Genomic DNA, 6,093 nt, shown 5'->3' with positions numbered 1-6,093 from the left:
GGGGGGGCAATTCAAGAAGTTTACCACAGAATCTTCTTCATATGCATTGCCTTTATTCTACATTTGTTAAGAGTAAATATAGATGTGATATTATACGAAAAATGGAGAATATTTAAGATAATATGAAGAGTGATGCTACATAACCAAGTAGCTATAAATGTAAGTGCAGCGATACAGGGAAAAGGTACAGCCAAGAGCAATGCACAGCTAAACTTCTTCAGTACCAACCTTATGGTAAGAGTAAATATAGATCTGATGTGTAGAAAATGGAGGGCAAAGGAAAATAAGCTGCAGAGTGATGGTACATGAACAACTACCTGTCATTATAAGTACACTGATAAAGGACAACATGTACTTACAAGAACAATGCAGAGCAAAAAAACATTGGCATTGGATATATTCTACACTAATGTAACCATTCATACAGATCAGATAATTTGGAGCGAACAATTGATAAGCAAGCTATCATGCATACTGCTATCACATAATGAACCAGGTATGTATGCAAGTACAGTGATACAGGACAACACGTACTAACAAGAGCAAAGCAGTGGGCAGCATATTTGTGATATCATGTCATTCTTTTCAGACCGGAATTCTTCTTCGAGCAGATTTCCTACAAAAATGATCCGTAAGGCACATGCGGAAAAGTAGAAGTTCAAATTGTCATGTGATCTCATAGACAGTAGATCCTGGGAACGAGACCAGTGCATAACAAGGTTTTTCCATTCAATGTCTTCTAAATTTAGCACAGGAGACTTCACCGGAAATTCGTTTATAGACTTGCCATCAAAGTGTGATTTCCTTAGGTAACACTGATATTGCTGCAATGCTTTCTTGAAAAGCACAAGCAAGCTTTGGTCGTCATGACTATGCAGATTGACCCTCGCCTAGTTACAACAATGTAATATAAATCGTTGATGTGTTCAATCAGCAGAAAACAGGAAAATAATAACCATGAATAATAGCACTTACATGTAAGTTGGACAGGAAGATGTGAAAATGGTGTTTGTCTTCATAATAATCTTCCCATGATGGGAATATATGCACGTAGTCCCTAACAACATTGAAAGCATTGTCTTTTAAACTGGGAATAAATGGAATGGGGTTCCAATCTGCAGGAATTGGTCGTCTCTGCAGTTGGGATAGGTCTTCGGCCGGTGGACTTGCTGTACTTTTTGCTGGAGTGGGATTCTTTTGTGGTACAGTGTGCTATGGCAAATGAAATCGATATACCTTTTGCTGGAGTGCAGGTCCTGTGTGGTGGGGCTAGTGGTGTGGCCAGTGAAGTATGGGTACAGTCTGCTGGAGTCAGTCCTACATTTTGTGTCACTGGTTGTACAGCCAATATAAGTGGGGTTTGTCTGATTTCTCCGGCACCACCACGTTTTTCAAGGACTTTGCTGGTGCTCCTTCAGGTTTGGCAATCACCCTCTTCCTTTTTGATGTCTGATGCACAAGAACATCATTTGAGTGGACAAACATGGTATGATGACAGATGGAATATGTATTGATAATGGATGGGCATGGCATCTCGACATATATGATGAGTAAACTAAGAAGATGGCAGCGCAACAAAGTAGAAGAAATGCAAGACAACATATGCAAGATACCCGCAATCAATAAAACATTGCCAAATTAGAACATGCACCTTGCTGGGTGAAAAGGACAGGCCATCTGCCTTTGACTCCTCGAGGTTAGAATAGTCATTAGGATCATATTCTGAACAAGAATCAACAGGTGGGAAGCGTATGAGTTTCATTGCATCCAGAATGGCACTCAATGCCTTGGTGCCAATTTTGTAAGTCATTGCAGTGTTTAGCTTCAAGAGTGGACTGCTGCTAGTACGACACAAAGCAGCTACACAGAAAAAAGTGTAGATATAACGGGAAAACCTTAAGCATCAGAGTAAAATCAGCAAAGTGGAACTTTCTGAAATATATGTGCTAGTATTGCCGGTACGGCTAGAAAGGTTTCGGATACCAGCTCTCTTCAAGTGAAGGTGCGGTACTGTTAATATCAGTGTAACTCTCAAAGGCGACACGGCTCCCCACATTTCCTTGCTATTCTTATAGGATTCAAGTGGGCAGGCCACTACAAATCCTATTCCTATGTTTACAAGATCCTACGAATCAAAGAGGCTCAAAGTGTCCATCACAACCGACCATATAGACCTCTACACTGCAAATGTCCCTGCTCATCTTCAGTACAAGGAACATACTGAACTACTATCATACTCCCTCCGTTCCAAAATATAAGTCTTGGTAGAGATTTCCACTATGGATCACATACAGATGTATCCAGATACATTTTAGAGTGTAGATTCACTCATTTTGCTCCATATGTAGTTCTATACAAAGACTTGTATTTAGGAACGGAGAGAGTACATATTAAAGAAGAATGAAAGAGGAACATGGTAAAGAAGAGCAAGAAGATTTTGGATAATAAAATGTTGGTTGTGCAGTGCCCACACATGATGAACCAGAGCGCATTAAGAATGCAACTCCCAGCTGTCTCTCGACCATTTCAGGCAGTTCGATGAAGATCCTACGTCTCCTAACCCTTCTTCATCCTCGTCTCTGATTCTTCCCATACAGAAAACCGCACGGGCCGCCGGCCGGACCACCGCCCCCCATTGCCTGTGTTCCTCCGCCACCCCCACCCCCCGCCCCCGCCCCAACCCCCACCTGTGTCGAGTTTTCTTCGTTCGGCGAGGCCCCACAACCACCCGAGCCCCTTTGATCGCACCGGCGAACTCCAGTGAGCTCTAAAAAATCGACTGACCCAATTTTGAAATTTAGTCTACTGTGATTTAACTAGTGTGGAATATAAAAGGGGAAAACCATAAGAGTGGGAGTATAGTGTTGAGCGTGCCATGGCAGATCTGAAGGTGCAAACCGGACAAAGGCAACTTCGCAACCAAGACAAGAAATCAGAGTAAAGCAGTGGTGATCTATTTTCTTGCTATGATAAACAAGTTGAGCAGATATGAAAGAGTACCGCCTCTGGTGCAGCGCCGTGTACGCATCTGCTGAGAATTTGACGGTGCTGCGGTAAGGATGGCTGTCGGCAGCGTGGAAGTAGATCTAGGAGGGTAGACGGTGGCGGCGGGGCGCGGTGGACGAGACAGTCGTAGGAGCGGTGCCGGCAAGGTGGACGATGGCGGGGATGAAGCGAGAGGACGGAATGCAAGGATCCCGGTCCGAAGCCGTGGATGAGAGAGGTCGATCTCTTGTAATGGACGGTGGTGTCGGGGTATCAGCTCCGGCATGGTGGAGGAGGACAGTGGTGGATGGGGTGGCGGACGGCGGTGGACGGAGGAGGGTGGGGTGGAGAGGGTGTTTTGGCGCCCACGAAGTACTAATGGGGAAAAGTGAGGTAGAAAGGAAGGGGGGAACCATGTATTCAGGGCGCGCTCGTCTCAAATGCGAGGAAATTTACAAACTTAGCCCCCGTTTCAAATTTCTACTACAGCACAGCAACATTAATCGGTTGGGGATAGGACGGTAATCTTGCATACACCGAATATTTGCCGACGAGAGTTTGTTTTTGGCGCCCACCATGTATGAATATGAATCGGCGAGGGAGTCAATTTCGGCCGAGGACACACTGTGTTTTGGCGCCCACCGTGTATGAATCCGGGTGAGAGGTGGTTACGTCATGTTTGGGTGAAATTACAAACCTACCCCTATCAAAACCTATAGAAATCCAGCAGATAGGCTTTGCGTGGCAGGGATAGGCAGTAGTAATTTTCATCTCGTAGATTTTGGTTTCAGGCGGTTACTGCGACTTTCCCCGCTTCATTCAAATTTTGTAGAGTGCACGTTTACCGTGCCAACTCAATTCGAATCCCGTTTGTATTCTATTTTTTGGGCAGGATCCATTTTCAATTGGAATTACATTCTATATACATCATTTTTTATATATACTTTCAAAAGCACAACAAAGAATTCTGCTCCTTTATATGTATAATATGATTTACAAATACAACGATCTCAAAATCTTAAGGTTGAATTTGAAAAAAATTAACCAAATTTTGTTCTACTAAAATGTATGGATCAGTAATATCTACATATTAAATAACATAGATGTGCATGAATTCATATGAGTATGCATGTTTGATAGATCAATTTTGGTTTGAGTATGGATTACATGTATCATCATCTCGAATTCAAATATTTGAATCCCTTTTTTGTTCACTCCTTTCACGCCCATCTCTCTCGCATGCATGCTCCTTCAGGTAGCTATCACTCTCTTTTCTCCAGCTCACCCGCACGCTCACTTCATGTTTCTCCTATCCTCGCAAACATGGTCTCTCGACGTCTCCCTTGAGAAGTGTCACACTCTCCATATCATTATACATTACACGGTTTTCATTATCTCTCACGTCTCTACAGTTCTCTGGTATCACTCGGTACCTAAGCTTTCTTTTTCACCGCCACACACACAGTCTCCACTAGTCTTTCACTTTGTCTTTCTCTCTATGGGATTCTCTCACACACCATATATGTCTCTACATATGACTCATACCACTAAAATTACTCTCTCTCTCTCTCCTATAGACACAACATTTGTTCCGGTCTCCTTTTCATCTCCATCCCAGACTGACATTATTCATTTGTTTACCGATCAGACAACCCCGACTAACGTCTCCTCTCTCTCTCTCACAGACACACACACACACACACAACTCCTGCTTCCACTCCCCTTCCCGACTACCGTCTCTCTCTCACACACACAAAACTCTCGCTTTCGCACCCCGACTCGTATTTCTCTCACAAACATTTATCGACTAGCTAGCCTCTGTTGGAAATATGCCCTAGAGGCAATAATAAAAGTATTATTATATTTCATTGTTCATGATAATTGTCTTCTATTCATGCTATAACTGTATTATCTGGAAATCGTAATACACGTGTGAATACATAGACCACAATATGTCCCTAGTGAGCCTCTAGTTGACTAGCTCGTTGTGATCAACAGATAGTCATGATTTCCTGGCTATGGACATTGGATGTCGTTGATAACGGGATCACATCATTAGGAGAATGATGTGATGGACAAGACCCAATCATAAGCATAGCACAAGATCGTGTAGTTCGTTTGCTAGAGCTTTTCCAATGTCAAGTATCTCTTCCTTAGACCATGAGATCGTGTAACTCCCGGATACCGTAGGAGTGCTTTGGGTGTATCAAACGTCACAACATAACTGGGTGACTATAAAGTTGCACTACAGGTATCTCCGAAAGTGTCTGTTGGGTTGACACGGATCGAGACTGGGATTTGTCACTCCGTATGACGGAGAGGTATCTCTGGGCCCACTCGGTACTGCATCATCATATTGAGCTCAAAGTGACCAAGTGGTTGGTCACGGGATCATGCATTACGGTACGAGTAAAGTGACTTGCCGGTAACGAGACTGAACAAGGTATTGGGATATCGACGATCGAGTCTCAGGCAAGTAACGTACCGATTGACAAAGGGAATTGTATACGGGGTTTGATCGAATCCTCGACATCGTGGTTCAACCAATGAAATCATCGTGGAACATGTGGGAGCCAACATGGGTATCCAGATCCCGATGTTGGTTATTGACCGGAGAGTCGTCTCGGCCATGTCTGCATGTCTCCCGAACCCGTAGGGTCTACACACTTAAGGTTCGGTGAGGCTAGGGTTGTTAGGAAGACTTGTATGTGATTACCAAATGTTGTTCGGAGTCCCGGATGAGATCCCGAATGTCACGAGGAGTTCTGGAATGGTCCGGAGGTGAAGTTTTATATATGGGAAGTTGTCATACGGACACCGGAAAGTTTCGGGGGCTTATCGGTATTGTACCGGGGCCACCGGGAGGGGCCACCCCTCCCGGAGGGCCACATGGGCCGCAAAGGGGAGGGAGCCAGCCCCTGGAGGGCTGGGCGCCCCCCCCCCCCCACCTTGGGCCCATGCGCCTAGGGTTGGGGGGGAAACCCTAAGGGGGGCCCCCCTTGCTTGGGGGACAAGTCCCCCCTCCCTGGCCGCCGCCCCCCTCTAGATCCCATGTAGAGGGGTCGGCCCCCCTTGCCCTTTCCCCTATAAATAGAGGGGTGAGGGGAG

Source organism: Triticum dicoccoides, chromosome 6B (genome assembly GCF_002162155.2).
Source record: "Triticum dicoccoides isolate Atlit2015 ecotype Zavitan chromosome 6B, WEW_v2.0, whole genome shotgun sequence".
Lineage (NCBI taxonomy): Eukaryota > Viridiplantae > Streptophyta > Magnoliopsida > Poales > Poaceae > Triticum > Triticum dicoccoides.
Note: the sequence above shows the minus strand (reverse complement) of the source record.